Genomic DNA, 26,811 nt, shown 5'->3' on the forward strand with positions numbered 1-26,811 from the left:
CGCCACCTAGTGGGAACAGGAAATGTCATGTTTTACACTTTGGGGTACAGTATTGTGATGGGTGACATCTGCAGCCTCAAATTTCTCCAGGAAAGCCTTAAGGAGTTGGTCTTGGGTTACAGTGAAAACTGTGACTTTTCACGAAAGGGTGTGACCCCAGCAGCATGGCGAACTTTGATGTCACGCCATGAAGAAACAAATTAGTATAACTCAATGAAATCCAGTCTGATCAGTACCAGACTTTACAGGCATGATGTCAGACCCGCCCTGAACAGATTGATATGCCCATTGTCGGAAATACGGACAGCGCCACCTAGTGGGAACAGGAAATGTCATGGCTTTAACTTTGTTGTACTGATTTTCACAGGTTGATCGTGGCCACCTCAAAAGCGGTGAATATCACCATCAGTCCCTCGTGATGCTTCAGTGCAAAAATTGTGACTTTAAACTGAACGGCGCACCCTGGTGGCAACGCGGTTCATCATGAAAGATGAAGTGGCTTTTGAGGGGCTTGGAAAGTTTATAGAGGCTTGAAATTTGGCACACACCTCCAAATGGATGAAGGCATTGTTGTTATGTAACCATTTTCCTTGAATAGCGCAAAATGGCTCCACAGCGCCCCCTACAATATTTCAAAACATCAGCCCCTGCTCTGTGTTTCATCTATGAGTCTGACACTTGGTAAGCTTGTGTAAGATATCAAGATGTACAAAAAAGTCTCTTGGAGCAATATCCCAAATCCAACAGGAAGTCAGCCATTTTAAAATTAATGTGTAATTTTGATGACATTTTCCCCCCTTTTCAGGCCTCATACTTTGACGAACTCCTCCAAGGGATTTCATCATATTGAAGCATTCTTCAGTGTGTAGAATCTAAAGACCTTTGTGATGTTAAATTGCGAAGCTTTTTCCGTTCAGGGAAACGGGGTGGTCATGGCGGCACGTAGAGTTTCAATCACTCGCAAAAAGCAGTAATCTGCTGTCACTAAAAAACACAATGTCCAATCTCTCCCAAAGGTCGCAGGTGTGATGAGACTCGAGCTTGGAAATGTTTGTTATGCTATTTGTCAATAATGGTTAGAGCGCCACCTAGTGGCATGACTATAATCCTGGTTGAATAAGATGAAATGTTAGCTGGTGATTAAAAGCATGAAATCCATCAATGTGACATCACATCGGACGTGCCGGTTTTAGGTGTTGGGCGTGGCTCGACGTGCCGGGGGTGCGAGGGCCCTCATAACGCTGCTTGCAGCTTTAATTATTATTATTATTAGGGCCCGAGCACTGATAGTGCGAAGGCCCTATTGTAATTGCTCTGTTTATTAGGGCCCGAGCACCGAGAGTGCGAAGGCCCTATTGTATCTGCTCCGTTTCTTATTATTAGGGCCCGAGCACTGACAGTGCGAAGGCCCTATTGTAATTGCTCTGTTTATTATTATTATTATTATTATTATTTCGGCAAATGAATTGGCCTTTTGAGGGCCTAAACATGCTCGAAAACTCATGAAATTTTGCACACGCGTCAGGTCTGGTGAAAATTTACGTATTTTAATGTTCTCAGACATGGCCAGGGAAAATTAGCTCAGTAGCGCCACCTAGAAAAATGAAAAACGCGAGCCCCCGGTATGGGTATGACCTACATGTTTGAAAGTCGGTACACCTATATAACTTTCAGAGTCGAACAAAAAAGTCTATTATGGCAATGTCCTAAACCCAACAGGAAGTCCGCCATTTTGGATTGAAGGTGACATTTTGGCTCTGATTTTACCGTTTCCATGCCTCGAACTTTAACGAACTCCTCCTTGGGATTTGGTCCTATAAGCTTCAAATTTGGACAGTGTCAACTACACCCTTGTGCCATGTTAAATTGCGGAGCTTTTGAGTTTTCACAATAGTATGAGGCCGTGGCGCCATGGCGAATTTCGATGACTCGCCATGAAAATCTTATTGCCTCTCATTTTGTCATACATTTTCTGACCTTGACCAAAGTGAACACATATGATAAGGCTCCACCCCTGAACATATTTCAACTGCCATATTTGACCTCAAGATCAGCGCCACCTAGTGGGAACAGGAAATGTTATGTTTTACACTTTGGGGTACAGTATAGTGATGGGTGACATCTGCAGCCTCAAATTTCTCCAGAAAAGCCTTAAGGAGTTGGTCTTGGGTTACAGTGAAAACTGTGAGTTTTCGCGAAAGGGTGTGACCCCAGCAGCATGGCGAACTTTGATGTCACGCCATGAAGAAACAAATTAGTATAACTCAATGAAATCCAGTCTGATCAGTACCAGACTTTACAGGCATGATGTCAGACCCGCCCTGAACAGATTGATGTGCCCATTGTCGGAAATACGGACAGCGCCACCTAGTGGCAACAGGAAATGTCATGGCTTTAATTTTGTTGTACTGATTTTCACAGGTTCATCGTGGCCACCTCAAAAGCGGTGAATATCACCATCAGTCCTTCGTGATGCTTCAGTGCAAAAATTGTGACTTTAAACTGAACGGCGCACCCTGGTGGCAACACGGTTCAACATGAAAGATGAAGTGGCTTTTGAGGGGCTTGGAAAGTTTATAGAGGCTTGGCATTTGGCACACACCCCCAATTGGAGGAAAGCTTTGTTGTCATGTGATCATTTTCATTGAATAGCGCGAAATTGCTCCACAGCGCCCCCTACAAAATTTCAAAACCACAGCCCCAGCTCTGTGTTTTATGTATGAGTCTGAAACCTGGTAAGCTTATAGGAGATATCAAGATGTACAAAAAAGTCTCTTGGAGCAATATCCCAAATCCAACAGGAAGTCAGCCATTTTAAAATTAATGTGCAATTTTGGCAACATTTTCCCCGCTTTTCAGGCACCGTTCTTTGACGAACTCCTCCAAGGGATTTCATCACATTGATGCGATCTCCTGTGTGTGGAATCTAAAGACCTTTGTGATGTTAAATTGCGAAGCTTTTTACATTCAGGGAAACGGGGTGGTCATGGCGGCACATAGAGTTTCAATCACTCGCCAAAAAGCAGTAATCTGCTGTCACTCAAAAACACAATGTCCAATCTCTCCCAAAGCTCATAGGCGTGATGAGACTCGAGCTCGGAAATGTTTGTTATGCCATTTGTGCATAATGGTTTGAGCGCCACCTAGTGGAACGACTAACTAATCATAAATGAATGAGTTGAAATGTTAGCTGGTGGTTAAATGCATGAATTCCATCAATGTGACATCAGATCGGAGGTGCTGGTTTTAGGTGTTGGGCGTGGCTCGACGCGCCAGGGGTGCGAGGGCCCTCATAACGCTGCTTGCAGCTTTAATTATTATTATTATTATTATTATTCAGGCGAAACAAGGGCCTTTTTGAGGGCCTAAACATGCTCAAAAACTCTTGAAATTTTGCACACATGCCAGGTCTGGTGAAAAATTTTGTATTTTAATGGTTTTACATATGAGCACTGGGAAATGGCTCTAGAGCGCCACCTATGCCTTGTTAAATGCAGCCCTACGACCACATCGTTTGAGCTACATGTATGAAATTTGGCACACATGTGTATCATGCCGAGTCGAACAAAAAAGTCTGTGGGCCCATTGATGCAAACCCAACAGGAAGTCCGCCATTTGGAAGAGAAGGTGACATTTTGGCTCTAATTTTGCCATTTCCATGCCTCGAACTTTTGCGAACTCCTCCTTGGGATTTGGTTGTATAAGCTTCATCTTTGGTCAGTGTCAACTACACACCTGGGCCATGTTAAATTGCGGAGCTTTTGAGTTTTCACAATACTATGAGGCCGTGGCGCCATGGCGAATTTCGATGACTCGCCATGAAAATCTTATTGCCTCTCATTTTGTCATACATTTTCTGACCTTGACCAAAGTGAACACATATGATAAGGCTCCACCCCTGAACATATTTCAACTGCCATATTTGACACCAGGGACAGCGCCACCTAGTGGGAACAGGAAATGTCATGTTTTACACTTTGGGGTACAGTATAGTGATGGGTGACATCTGCAGCCTCAAATTTCTCCAGGAAAGCCTTAAGGAGTTGGTCTTGGGTTACAGTGAAAACTGTGACTTTTCGCAAAAGGGTGTGACCCCAGCGGCATGGCGAACTTTGATGTCACGCCATGAAGAAACAAATTAGTATAACTCAATGAAATCCAGTCTGATCAGTACCAGACTTTACAGGCATGATGTCAGACCCGCCCTGAACAGATTGATGTGCCCATTGTCGGAAATACGGACAGCGCCACCTAGTGGCAACAGGAAATGTCATGTCTTACACTTTGTTGTACTGATTTTCACAGGTTCATTGTGGACACCTCAAAAGCGGTGAATATCACCGTCAGTCCTTCATGATGCTGCAGTGCGAATATTGTGACTTTATACTGAACGGCGCACCCTGGTGGCAACGCTGTTCACCATGAAAGATGAAGTGGCTTTTGAGGGGCTTGGAAAGTTTAAAAAGTCTTGAAATTTGGCGCACACCTCCAATGTGCATAAGGTTTTGTTGTTATGTGATCATTTTCATTGAATAGCGCAAAATGGCTCCACAGCGCCCCCTACAAAATTTCAAAACATCAGCCCCAGCTCTGTGTTTTATGTATGAGTCTGAAACCTGGTAAGCTTATAGGAGATATCAAGATGTACAAAAAAGTCTCTTGGAGCAATATCCCAAATCTAACAGGAAGTCAGCCATTTTAAAATTAATGTGTAATTTTTGTGACATTTTCCCCTCTTTCCAGGCACCGTTCTTTGACGAACTCCTCCAAGGGATTTCAACATATTGAACCAATCTCCAGTGTGTGGAATCTAAAGACCTTTGTGATGTTAAATTGCGAAGCTTTTTACGTTCAGGGAAACGGGGTGGTCATGGCGGCATGTGGAGTTTCAGTCACTCGCCAAAAAGCAGTAATCTGCTGTCACTCAAAATCAAAATGTCCAATATGTCCCAAAGGTCGCAGGCGTGATGAGACTCGAGCTCGGAAATGTTTGTTATGCCATTTGTCAGTAATGGTTAGAGCGCCACCTAGTGGGACGACTATAATCATGATTGAATGAGATGAAATGTTAGCTGGTGGTTGAATGCATGAATTTCATCAATGTGACATCAGATCGGAGGTGCTGGTTGTAGGTGTTGGGCGTAGCTCGACGCGATGGGGTGCGAGGGCCCTCATAACGCTGCTTGCAGCTTTAATTATTATTATTATTATTATTATTATTATTATTATTATTCACCCCAAACAAGGGACTTTTTGAGGGCCTAAACATGCTCAAAAACTCATGAAATTTTGCACACATGCCAGGTCTGGTGAAAAATTTTGTATTTTAATGGTTTTACATATGAGCACTGGGAAATGGCTCTACAGCGCCACCTATGCCTTGTTAAATGCAGCCCTACGACCACATCGTTTGAGCTACATGTATGAAATTTGGCACACATGTGTATCATGCCAAGACGAACAAAAAAGTCTGTGGGCTCATTGACGCAAACCCAACAGGAAGTCCGCCATTTGGAAGAGAAGGTGACATTTTGGCTCTAATTTTGCCATTTCCATGCCTCGAACTTTTGCGAACTCCTCCTTGGGGTTTCATTTCATAACCTTCAAATTTGGACAGTGTCAACTACACCCTTGTGCCATGTTAAATTGCGGAGCTTTTGAGTTTTCACAATACTATGAGGCCGTGGCGCCATGGCGAATTTCGATGACTCGCCATGAAAATCTTATTGCCTCTCATTTTGTCATACATTTTCTGACCTTGACCAAAGTGAACACATATGATAAGGCTCCACCCCTGAACATATTTCAACTGCCATATTTGACATCAAGGACAGCGCCACCTAGTGGGAACAGGAAATGTCATGTTTTACACTTTGGGGTACAGTATAGTGATGGGTGACATCTGCAGCCTCAAATTTCTCCAGAAAAGCCTTAAGGAGTTGGTCTTGGGTTACAGTGAAAACTGTGACTTTTCGCAAAAGGGTGTGACCCCAGCAGCATGGCGAACTTTGATGTCACGCCATGAAGAAACAAATTAGTATAACTCAATGAAATCCAGTCTGATCAGTACCAGACTTTACAGGCATGATGTCAGACCCGCCCTGAACAGATTGATGTGCCCATTGTCGGGAATACGGACAGCGCCACCTAGTGGGAACAGGAAATGTCATGGCTTTAATTTTGTTGTACTGATTTTCACAGGTTCATCGTGGCCACCTCAAAAGCGGTGAATATCAACATCAGTCCCTTGTGATGCTTCAGTGCAAAAATTGTGACTTTAAACTGAACGGCGCACCCTGGTGGCAACGCGGTTCACCATGAAAGATGAAGTGGCTTTTGAGGGGCTTGGAAAGTTTAAAAAGTCTTGAAATTTGGCGCACACCTCCAATGTGGTTAAGGCTTTGTTGTTATGTGATCATTTTCATTGAATATCCCAAAATGGCTCCACAGCGCCCCCTACAAAATTTCAAAATCACAGCCCCTGCTCTGTGTTTTATGTATGAGTCTGAAACCTGGTAAGCTTATAGGAGATATCAAGATGTACAAAAAAGTCTCTTGGAGCAATATCCCAAATCCAACAGGAAGTCAGCCATTTTAAAATTAATGTGTAATTTTGGCAACATTTTCCCCTCTTTTCAGGCATCGTTCTTTGACGAACTCCTCCAAGGGATTTCATCAGATTGCACTATTCTTCAGCTTGTGGAATCTAAAGACCTTTGTGATGTTAAATTGCGAAGCTTTTTACGTTCAGGGAAACGGGATGGTTATGGCAGCACTTAGAGTTTGAATCACTCTCCAAAAAGCAATAATCTGCTGTCACTCAAAAACACAATGTCCAATCTCTCCCAAACGTCTCAGGTGTGATGAGACTCGAGCTTGGAAGTGTTTGTTATGCCATTTGTACATAATGGTTAGAGCGCCACCTAGTGGAACGACTAACTAATCATGAATGAATGAGTTGAAATGTTAGCTGGTGGTTAAATGCATGAATTCCATCAATGTGACATCAGATCGGACGTGCTGGTTTTAGGTGTTGGGCGTGGCTCGACGCGCCGGGGGTGCGAGGGCCCTCATAACGCTGCTTGCAGCTTTAATTATTATTATTATTATTATTTCGGCAAATGAATTGGCCGTTTGAGGGCCTAAACATGCTCGAAAACTCATGAAATTTTGCACATGCGTCAGGTCTGGTGAAAATTTACGTATTTTAATGTTCTCAGACATGGCCAGGGAAAATTAGCTCAGTAGCGCCACCTAGAAAAATGAAAAAGGCGAGCCCCCGGTATGAGTATGGCCTACATGTTTGAAAGTCGGTACACTTATATAACGTTCAGAGTCGAACAAAAAAGTCTATTATGGCAATGTCCTAAACCCAACAGGAAGTCCGCCATTTGGAAGAGAAGGTGACATTTTGGCTCTAATTTTGCCATTTCCATGCCTCGAACTTTAACGAACTCCTCCTTGGGGTTTGATTTCATAACCTTCAAATTTGGACAGTGTCAACTACACCCTTGTGCCATGTTAAATTGCGGAGCTTTTGAGTTTTCACAATACTATGAGGCCGTGGCGCCATGGCGAATTTCGATGACTCGCCATGAAAATCTTATTGCCTCTCATTTTGTCATACATTTTCTGACCTTGACCAAAGTGAACACATATGATAAGGCTCCACCCCTGAACATATTTCAACTGCCATATTTGACCTCAAGGACAGCGCCACCTAGTGGGAACAGGAAATGTTATGTTTTACACTTTGGGGTACAGTATAGTGATGGGTGACATCTGCAGCCTCAAATTTCTCCAGAAAAGCCTTAAGGAGTTGGTCTTGGGTTACAGTGAAAACTGTGACTTTTCGCAAAAGGGTGTGACCCCAGCAGCATGGCGAACTTTGATGTCACGCCATGAAGAAACAAATTAGTATAACTCAATGAAATCCAGTCTGATCAGTACCAGACTTTACAGGCATGATGTCAGACCCGCCCTGAACAGATTGATGTGCCCATTGTCGGGAATACGGACAGCGCCACCTAGTGGGAACAGGAATTGTCATGGCTTTAATTTTGTTGTACTGATTTTCACAGGTTCATCGTGGCCACCTGAAAAGCGGTGAATATCACCATCAGTCCCTCGTGATGCTTCAGTGCAAAAATTGTGACTTTAAACTGAACGGCGCACCCTGGTGGCAACACGGTTCAACATGAAAGATGAAGTGGCTTTTGAGGGGCTTGCAAAGTTTATAGAGGCTTGGAATTTGGCACACACCTCCAAATGGATGAAGGCTTTGTTGTCATGTGATCATTTTCATTGAATAGGGCAAAATGGCTCTTCAGCGCCCCCTACAAAATTTCAAAACCACAGCCCCAGCTCTGTGTTTTATGTATGAGTCTGAATCCTGGTAAGCTTATAGGAGATATCAAGATGTACAAAAAAGTCTCTTGGAGCAATATCCCAAATCCAACAGGAAGTCAGCCATTTTAAAATTAATGTGTAATTTTGATGACATTTTCTCCCCTTTTCAGGCCTCATACTTTGACGAACTCCTCCAAGGGATTTCATCATATTGAAGCATTCTTCAGTGTGTAGAATCTAAAGACCTTTGTGATGTTAAATTGCGAAGCTTTTTCCGTTCAGGGAAACGGGGTGGTCATGGCGGCACGTAGAGTTTCAATCACTCGCAAAAAGCAGTAATCTGCTGTCACTAAAAACACAATGTCCAATCTCTCCCAAAGGTCGCAGGTGTGATGAGACTCGAGCTTGGAAATGTTTGTTATGCTATTTGTCAATAATGGTTAGAGCGCCACCTAGTGGCATGACTATAATCCTGGTTGAATAAGATGAATTGTTAGCTGGTGGTTAAATGCATGAATTCCATCAATGTGACATGAGATCGGACGTGCTGGTTTTAGGTGTTGGGCGTGGCTCGACACGCCAGGGTGCGAGGGCCCTCATAACGCTGCTTGCAGCTTTAATTATTAGGGCCCGAGCACTGATAGTGCGAAGGCCCTATTGTAATTGCTCTGTTTATTATTATTAGGGCCCGAGCACTGATAGTGCGAAGGCCCTATTGTAATTGCTCTGTTTATTATTATTATTATTATTATTATTATTATTTCGGCAAATGAATTGGCCGTTTGAGGGCCTAAACATGCTCGAAAACTCATGAAATTTTGCACACGCGTCAGGTCTGGTGAAAATTTACGTATTTTAATGTTCTCAGACATGGCCAGGGAAAATTAGCTCAGTAGCGCCACCTAGAAAAATGAAAAACGCGAGCCCCCGGTATGGGTATGGCCTACAAGTTTGAATCTCGGTACACCTATATAACGTTCAGAGTCGAACAAAAAAGTCTATTATGGCAATGTCCTAAACCCAACAGGAAGTCCGCCATTTTGCATTGAAGGTGACATTTTGGCTCTAATTTTGCCATTTCCATGCCTCGAACTTTAACGAACTCCTCCTTGGGATTTGGTCCTATAAGCTTCAAATTTGGACAGTGTCAACTACACCCTTGTGCCATGTTAAATTGCGGAGCTTTTGAGTTTTCACAATACTATGAGGCCGTGGCGCCATGGCGAATTTCGATGACTCGCCATGAAAATCTTATTGCCTCTCATTCTGTCATACATGTTCCGATCTGGACCAAAGAGCACACATATGATAAGGCTCCACCCCTGAACATATTTCAACTGCCATATTTGACATCAAGGACAGCGCCACCTAGTGGGAACAGGAAATGTCATGTTTTACACTTTGGGGTACAGTATAGTGATGGGTGACATCTGCAGCCTCAAATTTCTCCAGGAAAGCCTTAAGGAGTTGGTCTTGGGTTACAGTGAAAACTGTGAGTTTTCGCGAAAGGGTGTGACCCCAGCAGCATGGCGAACTTTGATGTCACGCCATGAAGAAACAAATTAGTATAACTCAATGAAATCCAGTCTGATCAGTACCAGACTTTACAGGCATGATGTCAGACCCGCCCTGAACAGATTGATGTGCCCATTGTCGGAAATACGGACAGCGCCACCTAGTGGCAACAGGAAATGTCATGGCTTTAATTTTGTTGTACTGATTTTCACAGGTTCATCTTGGCCACCTCAAAAGCGGTGAATATCACCATCAGTCCCTCGTGATGCTTCAGTGCAAAAATTGTGAGTTTAAACTGAACGGCGCACCCTGGTGGCAACGCTGTTCAACATGAAAGATGAAGTGGCTTTTGAGGGTCTTGGCAAGTTTATAGAGGCTTGAAATTTGGCACACACCTCCAAATGGATGAAGGCTTTGTTGGCATGTGATCATTTTCATTAAATAGCGCGAAATTGCTCCACAGCGCCCCCTACAAAATTTCAAAACCACAGCCCCTGCTCTGTGTTCTATGTATGATTCTGAAACCTGGTAAGCTTATAGGAGATATCAAGATGTACAAAAAAGTCTCTTGGAGCAATATCCCAAATCCAACAGGAAGTCAGCCATTTTAAAATTAATGTGTAATTTTGGCAACATTTTCCCCTCTTTCCAGGCACCGTTCTTTGACGAACTCCTCCAAGGGATTTCATCATATTGAACCAATCTCCAGTGTGTGGAATCTAAAGACCTTTGTGATGTTAAATTGCGAAGCTTTTTACGTTCAGTGAAACGGGGTGGTTATGGTGGCACTTAGAGTTTGAATCAATCGCCAAAAAGCAGTAATCTGCTGTCACTCAAAAACACAATGTCCAATCTCTCCCAAAGCTCATAGGCGTGATGAGACTCGAGCTCGGAAATGTTTGTTATGCCATTTGTACATAATGGTTAGAGCGCCACCTAGTGGGACGACTATACTCATGGTTGAAGCAAATGAAATGTTAACTGGTGGTTAAATGCATGAATTCCATCAATGTGACATCAGATCGGACGTGCTGGTTTCAGGTGTTGGGCATGGCTCGACACGCCGGGTGTGCGAGGGCCCTCATAACGCTGCTTGCAGCTTTAATTATTAGGGCCCGAGCACCGAGAGTGCGAAGGCCCTATTGTATCTGCTCCGTTTCTTATTATTATTATTATTATTATTATTATTATTCAGGCGAAACAAGGGCCTTTTTGAGGGCCTAAACATGCTCAAAAACTCATGAAATTTTGCACACATGCCAGGTCTGGTGAAAAATTTTGTATTTTAATGGTTTTACATATGAGCACTGGGAAATGGCTCTACAGCGCCACCTATGCCTTGTTAAATGCAGCCCTACGACCACATCGTTTGAGCTACATGTATGAAATTTGGCACACATGTGTATCATGCCAAGACGAACAAAAAAGTCTGTGGGCCCATTGACGCAAACCCAACAGGAAGTCCGCCATTTGGAAGAGAAGGTGACATTTTGGCTCTAATTTTGCCATTTCCATGCCTCGAACGTTTGCGAACTCCTCGTTGGGGTTTGATTTCATAACCTTCATATTTGGTCAGTGCCAACTACACCCTTATGCCATGTTAAATTGCGGAGCTTTTGAGTTTTCACAATACTATGAGGCCGTGGCGCCATGGCGAATTTCGATGACTCGCCATGAAAATCTTATTGCCTCTCATTCTGTCATAGATTTTCTGACCTTGACCAAAGTGAACACATATGATAAGGCTCCATCCCTGAACATATTTCAACTGCCATATTTTACATCAGGGACAGCGCCACCTAGTGGGAACAGGAAATGTCATGTTTTACACTTTGGGGTACAGTATTGTGATGGGTGACATCTGCAGCCTCAAATTTCTCCAGGAAAGCCTTAAGGAGTTGGTCTTGGGTTACAGTGAAAACTGTGACTTTTCGCAAAAGGGTGTGACACCAGCGGCATGGCGAACTTTGATGTCACGCCATGAAGAAACAAATTAGTATAACTCAATGAAATCCAGTCTGATCAGTACCAGACTTTACAGGCATGATGTCAGACCCGCCCTGAACAGATTGATGTGCCCATTGTCGGAAATACGGACAGCGCCACCTAGTGGCAACAGGAAATGTCATGGCTTTAATTTTGTTGTACTGATTTTCACAGGTTCATCTTGGCCACCTCAAAAGCGGTGAATATCACCATCAGTCCCTCGTGATGCTTCAGTGCAAAAATTGTGACTTTAAACTGAACGGCGCACCCTGGTGGCAACGCTGTTCAACATGAAAGATGAAGTGGCTTTTGAGGGTCTTGGCAAGTTTATAGAGGCTTGAAATTTGGCACACACCTCCAAATGGATGAACGCTTTGTTGGCATGTGATCATTTTCATTGAATAGCGCGAAGTGGCTCCACAGCGCCCCCTACAAAATTTCAAAACCACAGCCCCTGCTCTGTGTTCTATGTATGATTCTGAAACCTGGTAAGCTTATAGGAGATATCAAGATGTACAAAAAAGTCTCTTGGTGCAATATCCCAAATCCAACAGGAAGTCAGCCATTTTAAAATTAATGTGTAATTTTGGCAACATTTTCCCCTCTTTCCAGGCACCGTTCTTTGACGAACTCCTCCAAGGGATTTCATCATATTGAACCAATCTCCAGTGTGTGGAATCTAAAGACCTTTGTGATGTTAAATTGCGAAGCTTTTTACGTTCAGTGAAACGGGGTGGTTATGGTGGCACTTAGAGTTTGAATCACTCGCCAAAAAGCAGTAATCTGCTGTCACTCAAAAACACAATGTCCAATCTCTCCCAAAGCTCATAGGCGTGATGAGACTCGAGCTAGGAAATGTTTGTTATGCCATTTGTCAGTAATGGTTAGAGCACCACCTAGTGGGACAACTATAATCATGATTGAATGAGATGAATTATTAGCTGGTGGTTAAATGCATGAATTCCATCAACGTGACATCAGATCGGAGGTGCTGGTTTTAGGTGTTGGGCGTGGCTCGACGCGCCGGGGGTGCGAGGGCCCTCATAACGCTGCTTGCAGCTTTATTATTATTAGGGCCCGAGCACTGATAGTGCGAAGGCCCTATTGTAATTGCTCTGTTTATTATTATTATTATTATTATTATTATTATTATTATTATTTCGGCAAATGAATTGGCCGTTTGAGGGCCTAAACATGCTCGAAAACTCATGAAATTTTGCACACGCGTCAGGTCTGGTGAAAATTTACGTATTTTAATGTTCTCAGACATGGCCAGGGAAAATTAGCTCAGTAGCGCCACCTAGAAAAATGAAAAACGCGAGCCCCCGGTATGGGTATGGCCTACAAGTTTGAAAGTCGGTACACCTATATAATGTTCAGAGTCGAACAAAAAAGTCTATTATGGCAATGTCCTAAACCCAACAGGAAGTCCGCCATTTTGGATTGAAGGTGACATTTTGGCTCTGATTTTACCATTTCCATGCCTCGAACTTTGACGAACTCCTCCTTGGGGTTTGATTTCATAACCTTCATATTTGGTCAGTGCCAACTACACCCTTGTGCCATGTTAAATTGCGGAGCTTTTGAGTTTTCACAATACTATGAGGCCGTGGCGCCATGGCGAATTTCGATGACTCGCCATGAAAATCTTATTGCCTCTCATTTTGTCATACATTTTCTGACCTTGACCAAAGTGAACACATATGATAAGGCTCCACCCCTGAACATATTTCAACTGCCATATTTGACACCAGGGACAGCGCCACCTAGTGGGAACAGGAAATGTCATGTTTTACACTTTGGGGTACAGTATAGTGATGGGTGACACCTGCAGCCTCAAATTTCTCCAGGAAAGGCGTAAGGAGTTGGTCTTGGGTTACAGTGAAAACTGTGACTTTTCGCAAAAGGGTGTGACCCCAGCAGCATGGCGAACTTTGATGTCACGCCATGAAGAAACAAATTAGTATAACTCAATGAAATCCAGTCTGTTCAGTACCAGACTTTACAGGCATGATGTCAGACCCGCCCTGAACAGATTGATGTGCCCATTGTCGGGAATACGTACAGCGCCACCTAGTGGCAACAGGAAATGTCATGGCTTTAATTTTGTTGTACTGATTTTCACAGGTTCATCGTGGCCACCTCAAAAGCAGTGAATATCAACATCAGTCCCTCGTGATGCTTCAGTGCAAAAATTGTGACTTTAAACTGAACGGCGCACCCTGGTGGCAACGCTGTTCAACATGAAAGATGAAGTGGCTTTTGAGGGGCTTGCAAGTTTATAGAGGCTTGAAAGTTGGCACACACCTCCAAATGTATGAAGGCTTTGTTGTTATGTGATCATTTTCATTGAATAGCGCAAAATGGCTCCACAGCGCCCCCTACAAAATTTCAAAAAGTCAGCCCCAGCTCTGTGTTTCATCTATGAGTCTGAAACCTGGTAAGCTTATAGGAGATATCAAGATGTACAAAAAAGTCTCTTGGAGCAATATCCCAAATCCAACAGGAAGTCAGCCATTTTAAAATTCATGTGTAATTTTGGCGACATTTTCCCCTCTTTTTAGGCTTCATACTTTGACGAACTCCTCCAAGGGATTTCATCATATTGAACCATTCTCCAGTGTGTGGAATCTAAAGACCTTTGTGATGTTAAATTGCGAAGCTTTTTACGTTCAAGGAAACGGGGTGGTCATGGCGGCACGTGGAGTTTCAATCACTCGCCAAAAAGCAGTAATATGCTGTCACTCAAAGACACAAAGTCCAATCTTTCCCAAAGGTCGCAGGCGTGATGAGACTCGAGCTCGGAAATGTTTGTTATGCCCTTTGTCTATAATGGTTAGAGCGCCACCTAGTGGGACGACTATACTCATGGTTGAACCAAATGAAATGTTAACTGGTGGTTAAATGCATGAATTCCATCAATGTGACATCAGATCGGACGTGCTGGTTTCAGGTGTTGGGCATGGCTCGACACGCCGGGGGTGCGAGGGCCCTCATAACGCTGCTTGCAGCTTTAATTATTATTATTATTATTATTATTATTATTATTCAGGCGAAACAAGGGCCTTTTTGAGGGCCTAAACATGCTCAAAAACTCATGAAATTTTGCACACATGCCAGGTCTGGTGAAAAATTTTGTATTTTAATGGTTTTACATATGAGCACTGGGAAATGGCTCTACAGCGCCACCTATGCCTTGTAAAATGCAGCCCTACGACCACATCGTTTGTGCTACATGTATGAAATTTGGCACACATGTGTATCATGCCAAGACGAACAAAAAAGTCTGTGGGCCCATTGACGCAAACCCAACAGGAAGTCCGCCATTTGGAAGAGAAGGTGACATTTTGGCTCTAATTTTGCCGTTTCCATGCCTCGAACTTTTGCGAACTCCTCCTTGGGATTTGGTCGTATAAGCTTCATCTTTGGTCAGTGTCAACTACACACCTGGGCCATGTTAAATTGCGGAGCTTTTGAGTTTTCACAATACTATGAGGCCGTGGCGCCACGGCGAATTTCGATGACTCGCCATGAAAATCTTATTGCCTCTCATTTTGTCATACATTTTCTGACCTTGACCAAAGTGAACACATATGATAAGGCTGCACCCCTGAACATATTTCAACTGCCATATTTGACACCAGGGACAGCGCCACCTAGTGGGAACAGGAAATGTCATGTTTTACACTTTGGGGTACAGTATAGTGATGGGTGACATCTGCAGCCTCAAATTTCTTCAGGAAAGCCTTAAGGAGTTGGTCTTGGGTTACAGTGAAAACTGTGAGTTTTCGCCAAAGGGTGTGACCCCAGCAGCATGGCGAACTTTGATGTCACGCCATGAAGAAACAAATTAGTATAACTCAATGAAATCCAGTCTGATCAGTACCAGACTTTACAGGCATGATGTCAGACGCGCCCTGAACAGATTGATGTGCCCATTGTCGGAAATACGGACAGCGCCACCTAGTGGCAACAGGAAATGTCATGGCTTTAATTTTGTTGTACTGATTTTCACAGGTTCATCGTGGCCACCTCAAAAGCGGTGAATATCACCATCAGTCCCTCGTGATGCTTCAGTGCAAAAATTGTGACTTTAAACTGAACGGCGCACCCTGGTGGCAACGCTGTTCACGATGAAAGATGAAGTGGCTTTTGAGGGTCTTGGAAAGTTTATAGAGGCTTGAAATTTGGCACACACCTCCAATGTGACGAAGGCTTTGTTGTTATGTGATCATTTTCATTGAATATCCCAAAATGGCTCCACAGCGCCCCCTACAAAATTTCAAAACCACAGCCCCAGCTCTGTGTTTTATGTATGAATCTGAAACCTGGTAAGCTTATAGGAGATATCAAGATGTACAAAAAAGTCTCTTGGAGCAATATCCCAAATCCAACAGGAAGTCAGCCATTTCAAAATTAATGTGCAATTTTGGCAACATTTTCCCCTCTTTTCAGGCACCCTTCTTTGACGAACTCCTCCAAGGGATTTCATCAGATTGGACCGATCTGCAGTTTGTGGAATCTAAAGACCTTTGTGATGTTAAATTGCGAAGCTTTTTACGTCCAGGGAAACGGGGTGGTTATGGCGGCACTTAGAGTTTGAATCACTCGCCAAAAAGCAGTAATCTGCTGTCACTCAAAAACACAATGTCCAATCTCTCCCAAACGTCTCAGGTGTGATGAGACTCGAGCTTGGAAGTGTTTGTTATGCCATTTGTACATAATGGTTAGAGCGCCACCTAGTGGAACGACTAACTAATCATGAATGAATGAGTTGAAATGTTAGCTGGTGGTTAAATGCATGAATTCCATCAATGTGACATCAGATCGGACGTGCTGGTTTTAGGTGTTGGGCGTGGCTCGACGCGCCGGGGGTGCGAGGGCCCTCATAACGCTGCTTGCAGCTTTAATTAGGGCCCGAGCACTGACAGTGCGAAGGCCCTATTGTAATTGCTCTGTTTATTATTATTAGGGCCCGAGCACTGACAGTGCGAAGGCCCTATTGTAATTGCTCTGTTTATTATTATTATTATTATTATTATTATTATTTCGGCAAATGAATTGGCCGTTTGAGGGCCTAAACATGCTCGAAAACTCATGAAATTTTGCACACGCGTCAGGTCTGGTGAAAATTTACGTATTTTAATGTTCTCAGACATGGCCAGGGAAAATTAGCTCAGTAGCGCCACCTAGAAAAATGAAAAACGCGAGCCCCCGGTATGGGTATGACCTACATGTTTGAAAGTCGGTACACCTATATAACGTACAGAGTCGAACAAAAAAGTCTATTATGGCAATGTGCTAAACCCAACAGGAAGTCCGCCATTTTGGATTGAAGGTGACATTTTGGCTCTAATTTTGCCATTTCCATGCCTCGAACTTTTGCGAACTCCTCCTTGGGGTTTGATTTCATAACCTTCATATTTGGTCAGTGTCAACTACACCCTTGTGCCATGTCAAATTGCGGAGCTTTTGAGTTTTCACAATACCATGAGGCCGTGGCGCCACGGCGAATTTCGATGACTCGCCATGAAAATCTTATTGCCTCTCATTCTGTCATAGATTTTCTGACCTTGACCAAAGTGAACACATATGATAAGGCTCCACCCATGAACATATTTCAACTGCCATATTTTACATCAGGGACAGCGCCACCTAGTGGGAACAGGAAATGTCATGTTTTACACTTTGGGGTACAGTATTGTGATGGGTGACATCTGCAGCCTCAAATTTCTCCAGGAAAGCCTTAAGGAGTTGGTCTTGGGTTACAGTGAAAACTGTGAGTTTTCGCAAAAGGGTGTGACCCCAGCGGCATGGCGAACTTTGATGTCACGCCATGAAGAAACAAATTAGTCTAACTCAATGAAATCCAGTCTGATCAGTACCAGACTTTACAGGCATGATGTCAGACCCGCCCTGAACAGATTGATGTGCCCATTGTCGGAAATACGGACAGCGCCACCTAGTGGCAACAGGAAATGTCATGGCTTTAATTTTGTTGTACTGATTTTCACAGGTTCATCGTGGCCACCTCAAAAGCGGTGAATATCAACATCAGTCCCTCGTGATGCTTCAGTGCAAAAATTGTGACTTTAAACTGAACGGCGCACCCTGGTGGCAACGCGGTTCACCATGAAAGATGAAGTGGCTTTTGAGGGGCTTGGAAAGTTTATAGAGGCTTGAAATTTGGCACACACCTCCAAATGGATGTAGGCTTTGTTGTCATGTGATCATTTTCATTGAATAGCGCGAAATTGCTCCACAGCGCCCCCTTCAAAATTTCAAAACAACAGCCCCTGCTCTGTGTTTCATCTATGAGTCTGAAACCTGGTAAGCTTATGGAAAATATCAAGATGTACAAAAAAGTCTCTTGGAGCAATATCCCAAATCCAACAGGAAGTCAGCCATTTTAAAATTAATGTGCAATTTTGGCGACATTTTCCCCTCTTTTCAGGCTTCATACTTTGACGAACTCCTCCAAGGGATTTCATCATATTGAACCATTCTCCAGTGTGTGGAATCTAAAGACCTTTGTGATGTTAAATTGCGAAGCTTTTTACGTTCAAGGAAACGGGGTGGTCATGGCGGCACGTGGAGTTTCAATCACTCGCCAAAAAGCAGTAATATGCTGTCACTCAAAGACACAAAGTCCAATCTCTCCCAAAGGTCGCAGGCGTGATGAGACTCGAGCTCGGAAATGTTTGTTATGCCCTTTGTCTATAATGGTTAGAGCGCCACCTAGTGGGACGACTATACTCATGGTTGAACCAAATGAAATGTTAGCTGGTGGTTAAATGCATGAATTCCATCAATGTGACATCACATCGGACGTGCTGGTTTCAGGTGTTGGGCGTGGCTCGACACGCCGGGGTGCGAGGGCCCTCATAACGCTGCTTGCAGCTTTAATTATTATTATTATTATTATTTCGGCAAATGAATTGGCCGTTTGAGGGCCTAAACATGCTCGAAAACTCATGAAATTTTGCACACGCGTCAGGTCTGGTGAAAATTTACGTATTTTAATGTTCCCAGACATGGCCAGGGAAAATTAGCTCAGTAGCGCCACCTAGAAAAATGAAAAACGCGAGCCCCCGGTATGGGTATGACCTACACATTTGAAAGTCGGTACACCTATATAACGTTCAGAGTCGAACAAAAAAGTCTATTATGGCAATGTCCTAAACCCAACAGGAAGTCCGCCATTTTGGATTGAAGGTGACATTTTGGCTCTGATTTTACCGTTTCCATGCCTCGAACTTTAACGAACTCCTCCTTGGGGTTTGATTTCATAACCTTCATATTTGGTCAGTGCCAACTACACCCTTGTGCCATGTTAAATTGCGGAGCTTTTGAGTTTTCACAATACCATGAGGCCGTGGCGCCACGGCGAATTTCGATGACTCGCCATGAAAATCTTATTGCCTCTCATTTTGTCATACATTTTCTGACCTTGACCAAAGTGAACACATATGATAAGGCTCCACCCCTGAACATATTTCAACTGCCATATTTGACATCAAGGACAGCGCCACCTAGTGGGAACAGGAAATGTCATGTTTTACACTTTGGGGTACAGTATAGTGATGGGTGACATCTGCAGCCTCAAATTTCTCCAGGAAAGCCTTAAGGAGTTGGTCTTGGGGTACAGTGAAAACTGTGGCTTTTCACGAAAGGGTGTGACCTCAGCAGCATGGCGAACTTTGATATCTTGCCATGAAGAAACAAATTAGTATAACTCCATGAAATCCAGTCTGATTAGTACCAGACTTTACAGGCATGATGTCACACCCGCCCTGAACAGATTGATGTGCCCATTGTCAGGAATATGAAGAGCGCCACCTAGTGGGAACAGGAAATGTCATGTCTTACACTTTGTTGTACTGATTTTCACAGGTTCATAGTGGCCACCTCAAAAGCGGTGAATATCACCATCAGTCCTTGATGATGCTTTAGTGCAAAAATTGTGACTTTAAACTGAACGGCGCACCCTGGTGGCAACGCTGTTCACCGTGAAAAATGAAGTGGCTTTTGAGGGGCTTGGAAAGTTTATAGAGGCTTGAAATTTGGCGCACACCTCCATTGTGCTTAAGGCTTTGTTGTTATGTGATCATTTTCATTGAATAGCGCAAAATGGCTCCACAGCGCCCCCTACAAAATTTCAAAACATCAGCCCCAGCTCTGTGTTTTATGTATGAGTCTGAAACCTGGTAAGCTTATAGGAGATATCAAGATGTACAAAAAAGTCTCTTGGAGCAATATCCCAAATCTAACAGGAAGTCAGCCATTTTAAAATTAATGTGTAATTTTTGTGACATTTTCCCCTCTTTCCAGGCACCGTTCTTTGACGAACTCCTCCAAGGGATTTCATCATATTGAACCAATCTCCAGTGTGTGGAATCTAAAGACCTTTGTGATGTTAAATTGCGAAGCTTTTTACGTCCAGGGAAACGGGGTGGTTATGGCGGCACTTAGAGTTTGAATCACTCGCCAAAAAGCAGTAATCTGCTGTCACTCAAAAACACAATGTCCAATCTCTCCCAAACGTCTCAGGTGTGATGAGACTCGAGCTCGGAAATGTTTGTTATGCCATTTGTACATAATGGTTAGAGCGCCACCTAGTGGAACGACTAACTAATCATGAATGAATGAGTTGAAATGTTAGCTGGTGGTTAAATGCATGAATTCCATCAATGTGACATCAGATCGGACGTGCTGGTTTTAGGTGTTGGGCGTGGCTCGACGCGCCGGGGGTGCGAGGGCCCTCATAACGCTGCTTGCAGCTTTAATTAGGGCCCGAGCACTGATAGTGCGAAGGCCCTATTGTAATTGCTCTGTTTATTATTATTATTATTATTATTATTATTATTTCGGCAAATGAATTGGCCGTTTGAGGGCCTAAACATGCTCGAAAACTCATGAAATTTTGCACACGCGTCAGGTCTGGTGAAAATTTACGTATTTTAATGTTCTCAGACATGGCCAGGGAAAATTAGCTCAGTAGCGCCACCTAGAAAAATGAAAAACGCGAGCCCCCGGTATGGGTATGGCCTACAAGTTTGAATCTCGGTACACCTATATAACGTTCAGAGTCGAACAAAAAAGTCTATTATGGCAATGTCCTAAACCCAACAGGAAGTCCGCCATTTTGCATTGAAGGTGACATTTTGGCTCTAATTTTGCCATTTCCATGCCTCGAACTTTAACGAACTCCTCCTTGGGATTTGGTCCTATAAGCTTCAAATTTGGACAGTGTCAACTACACCCTTGTGCCATGTTAAATTGCGGAGCTTTTGAGTTTTCACAATACTATGAGGCCGTGGCGCCATGGCGAATTTCGATGACTCGCCATGAAAATCTTATTGCCTCTCATTCTGTCATACATGTTCCGATCTGGACCAAAGAGCACACATATGATAAGGCTCCACCCCTGAACATATTTCAACTGCCATATTTGACATCAAGGACAGCGCCACCTAGTGGGAACAGGAAATGTCATGTTTTACACTTTGGGGTACAGTATAGTGATGGGTGACATCTGCAGCCTCAAATTTCTCCAGGAAAGCCTTAAGGAGTTGGTCTTGGGTTACAGTGAAAACTGTGAGTTTTCGCGAAAGGGTGTGACCCCAGCAGCATGGCGAACTTTGATGTCACGCCATGAAGAAACAAATTAGTATAACTCAATGAAATCCAGTCTGATCAGTACCAGACTTTACAGGCATGATGTCAGACCCGCCCTGAACAGATTGATGTGCCCATTGTCGGAAATACGGACAGCGCCACCTAGTGGCAACAGGAAATGTCATGGCTTTAATTTTGTTGTACTGATTTTCACAGGTTCATCTTGGCCACCTCAAAAGCGGTGAATATCACCGTCAGTCCTTCATGATGCTGCAGTGCGAATATTGTGACTTTATACTGAACGGCGCACCCTGGTGGCAACGCTGTTCACCATGAAAGATGAAGTGGCTTTTGAGGGGCTTGGAAAGTTTAAAAAGTCTTGAAATTTGGCGCACACCTCCAATGTGCAGAAGGCTTTGTTGTTATGTGATCATTTTCATTGAATAGCGCAAAATGGCTCCACAGCGCCCCCTACAAAATTTCAAAATCACAGCCCCTGCTCTGTGTTTTATATATGAGTCTGAAACCTGGTAAGCTTATAGGAGATATCAAGATGTACAAAAAAGTCTCTTGGAGCAATATCCCAAATCCAACAGGAAGTCAGCCATTTTAAAATTAATGTGCAATTTTGGCAACATTTTCCCCTCTTTTCAGGCATCGTTCTTTGACGAACTCCTCCAAGGGATTTCATCAGATTGCACTATTCTTCAGTGTGTGGAATCCAAAGACCTTTGTGTTGTTAAATTGCGAAGCTTTTTACGTTCAGGGAAACGGGGTGGTTATGGCGGCACGTAGACTCTCAATCACTCGCCAAAACGCAGTAATCGGCTGTTACTCAAAAACACAATATCCAATCTCTCCCAAAGGTCGCAGGCGTGATGAGACTCGAGCTCGGAAATGTTTGTTATGCCATTTGTACATAATGGTTAGAGTGCCACCTAGTGGAACGACTAGCTAATCATGAATGAATGAGTTGAAATGTTAGCTGGTGGTTAAATGCATGAATTCCATCAATGTGACATCGATCGGACGTGCTGGTTTTAGGTGTTGGGCGTGGCTCGACGCGCCGGGGGTGCGAGGGCCCTCATAACGCTGCTTGCAGCTTTAATTAGGGCCCGAGCACTGACAGTGCGAAGGCCCTATTGTAATTGCTCTGTTTATTATTATTATTATTATTAGGGCCCGAGCACCGAGAGTGCGAAGGCCCTATTGTATCTGCTCCGTTTCTTATTATTATTATTATTATTATTATTATTATTATTATTATTATTATTATTATTCAGGCGAAACAAGGGCCTTTTTGAGGGCCTAAACATGCTCAAAAACTCATGAAATTTTGCACACATGCCAGGTCTGGTGAAAAATTTTGTATTTTAATGGTTTTACATATGAGCACTGGGAAATGGCTCTAGAGCGCCACCTATGCCTTGTTAAATGCAGCCCTACGACCACACGGTTTGAGCTACATGTATGAAATTTGGCACACATGTGTATCATTCCAAGACGAACAAAAAAGTCAGTGGGCCCATTGACGCAAACCCAACAGGAAGTCCGCCATTTGGAAGAGAAGGTGACATTTTGGCTCTAATTTTGCCATTTCCATGCCTCGAACTTTTGCGAACTCCTCCTTGGGGTTTGATTTCATAACCTTCATATTTGGTCAGTGTCAACTACACCCTTGTGCCATGTTAAATTGCGGAGCTTTTGAGTTTTCACAATACGGTGACGCCGTGGCGCCATGGCGAATTTCGATGACTCGCCATGAAAATCTTATTGCCTCTCATTTTGTCATACATTTTCTGACCTTGACCAAAGTGAACACATATGATAAGACTCCACCCCTGAACATATTTCAACTGCCATATTTGACCTCAAGGACAGCGCCACCTAGTGGGAACAGGAAATGTCATGTTTTACACTTTGGGGTACAGTATTGTGATGGGTGACACCTGCAGCCTCAAATTTCTCCAGGAAGGCCTTAAGGAGTTGGTCTTGGGTTACAGTGAAAACTGTGACTTTTCGCAAAAGGGTGTGACCCCAGCAGCATGGCGAACTTTGATGTCACGCCATGAAGAAACAAATTAGTATAACTCAATGAAATCCAGTCTGTTCAGTACCAGACTTTACAGGCATGATGTAAGACCCACCCTGAACAGATTGATGTGCCCATTGTCGGGAATACGGACAGCGCCACCTAGTGGCAACAGGAAATGTCATGGCTTTAATTTTGTTGTACTGATTTTCACAGGTTCATCGTGGCCACCTCAAAAGCGGTGAATATCAACATCAGTCCCTCGTGATGCTTCAGTGCAAAAATTGTGACTTTAAACTGAACGGCGCACCCTGGTGGCAACGCGGTTCACCATGAAAGATGAAGTGGCTTTTGAGGGGCTTGGAAAGAATATAGAGGCTTGGAATTTGGCACACACCTCCAATGTGACGAAGGCTTTGTTGTTATGTGATCATTTTCATTGAATATCCCAAAATGGCTCCACAGCGCCCCCTACAAAATTTCAAAATCACAGCCCCTGCTCTGTGTTTTATGTATGAGTCTGAAACCTGGTAAGCTTATAGGAGATATCAAGATGTACAAAAAAGTCTCTTGGAGCAATATCCCAAATCCAACAGGAAGTCAGCCATTTTAAAATTAATGTGCAATTTTGGCAACATTTTCCCCTCTTTTCAGGCATCGTTCTTTGACGAACTCCTCCAAGGGATTTCATCAGATTGCACTATTCTTCAGCTTGTGGAATCTAAAGACCTTTGTGATGTTAAATTGCGAAGCTTTTTACGTTCAGGGAAACGGGATGGTTATGGCGGCACTTAGAGTTTGAATCACTCTCCAAAAAGCAATAATCTGCTGTCACTCAAAAACACAATGTCCAATCTCTCCCAAACGTCCCAGGTGTGATGAGACTCGAGCTCGGAAATGTTTGGTATGCCATTTGTCGGTAATAGTTAGAGCGCCACCTATTGGGACGACTATAATCATGGTTCAATGAGATGAAATGTTAGCTGGTGGTTAAATGCATGAATTCCATCAATGTGACATCACATCGGACGTGCTGGTTTTAGGTGTTGGGCGTGGCTCGACACGCCGGGGTGCGAGGGCCCTCATAACGCTGCTTGCAGCTTTAATTATTATTATTATTATTATTATTATTATTATTATTATTATTATTATTATTATTATTATTCAGGCGAAACAAGGGCCTTTTTGAGGGCCTAAACATGCTCAAAAACTCATGAAATTTTGCACACATGCCAGGTCTGGTGAAAAATTTTGTATTTTAATGGTTTTACATATGAGCACTGGGAAATGGCTCTACAGCGCCACCTATGCCTTGTTAAATGCAGCCCTATGACCACATCGTTTGAGCTACATGTATGAAATTTGGCACACATGTGTATCATGCCGAGTCGAACAAAAAAGTCTGTGGGCCCATTGATGCAAACCCAACAGGAAGTCCGCCATTTGGAAGAGAAGGTGACATTTTGGCTCTAATTTTGCCATTTCCATGCCTCGAACTTTTGCGAACTCCTCCTTGGGGTTTCATTTCATAACCTTCAAATTTGGACAGTGTCAACTACACCCTTGTGCCATGTTAAATTGCGGAGCTTTTGAGTTTTCACAATACTATGAGGCCGTGGCGCCATGGCGAATTTCGATGACTCGCCATGAAAATCTTATTGCCTCTCATTTTGTCATACATTTTCTGACCTTGACCAAAGTGAACACATATGATAAGGCTCCACCCCTGAACATATTTCAACTGCCATATTTGACACCAGGGACAGCGCCACCTAGTGGGAACAGGAAATGTCATGTTTTACACTTTGGGGTACAGTATAGTGATGGGTGACATCTGCAGCCTCAAATTTCTCCAGGAAAGCCTTAAGGAGTTGGTCTTGGGTTACAGTGAAAACTGTGAGTTTTCGCGAAAGGGTGTGACCCCAGCAGCATGGCGAACTTTGATGTCACGCCATGAAGAAACAAATTAGTATAACTCAATGAAATCCAGTCTGATCAGTACCAGACTTTACAGGCATGATGTCAGACCCGCCCTGAACAGATTGATGTGCCCATTGTCGGAAATACGGACAGCGCCACCTAGTGGCAACAGGAAATGTCATGGCTTTAATTTTGTTGTACTGATTTTCACAGGCTCATCGTGGCCACCTCAAAAGCGGTGAATATCATCATCAGTCCCTCGTGATGCTTCAGTGCAAACATTGTGACTTTAAACTGAACGGCGCACCCTGGTGGCAACGCTGTTCACCATGAAAGATGAAGTGGCTTTTGAGGGTCTTGGCAAGTTTATAGAGGCTTGAAATTTGGCACACACCTCCAATGTGATGAAGGCTTTGTTGTCATGTGATCATTTTCATTGAATATCCCAAAATGGCTCCACAGCGCCCCCTACAAAATTTCAAAACCACAGCCCCAGCTCTGTGTTTTATGTATGAATCTGAAACCTGGTAGGCTTATAGGAGATATCAAGATGTACAAAAAAGTCTCTTGGAGCAATATCCCAAATCCAACAGGAAGTCAGCCATTTTAAAATTAATGTGCAATTTTGGCAACATTTTCCCCTCTTTTCAGGCACCGTTCTTTGACGTACTCCTCCAAGGGATTTCATCAGATTGATGCAATCTCCTGTGTGTGGAATCTAAAGACCTTTGTGATGTTAAATTGCGAAGCTTTTTACATTAAGGGAAATGGGGTGGTCATGGCGGCACGTGGAGTTTCAATCACTCGCCAAAAAGCAGTAATCTGCTGTCACTCAAAATCAAAATGTTCAATCTCTCCCAAAGGTCACAGGCGTGATGAGACTCGAGCTAGGAAATGTTTGTTATGCCATTTGTCGGTAATAGTTAGAGCGCCACCTAGTGGGACAACTATAATCATGATTGAATGAGATGAATTGTTAGCTGGTGGTTAAATGCATGAATTCCATCAATGTGACATCAGATCGGAGGTGCTGGTTTTAGGTGTTGGGCGTAGCTCGACGTGCTGGGGGTGCGAGGGCCCTCATAACGCTGCTTGCAGCTTTAATTATTATTATTATTATTATTTCGGCAAATGAATTGGCCGTTTGAGGGCCTAAACATGCTCGAAAACTCATGAAATTTTGCACACGCGTCAGGTCTGGTGAAAATTTACGTATTTTAATGTTCTCAGACATGGCCAGGGAAAATTAGCTCAGTAGCGCCACCTAGAAAAATGAAAAACGCGAGCCCCCGGTATGGGTATGACCTACATGTTTGAAAGTCGGTACACCTATAAAATGTTCAGAGTCGAACAAAAAAGTCTATTATGACAATGTCCTAAACCCAACAGGA

The sequence above is a fragment of the Rhamphochromis sp. 'chilingali' genome (assembly GCF_963969265.1).
Source record: "Rhamphochromis sp. 'chilingali' genome assembly, chromosome: 17".
NCBI lineage: Eukaryota > Metazoa > Chordata > Actinopteri > Cichliformes > Cichlidae > Rhamphochromis > Rhamphochromis sp. 'chilingali'.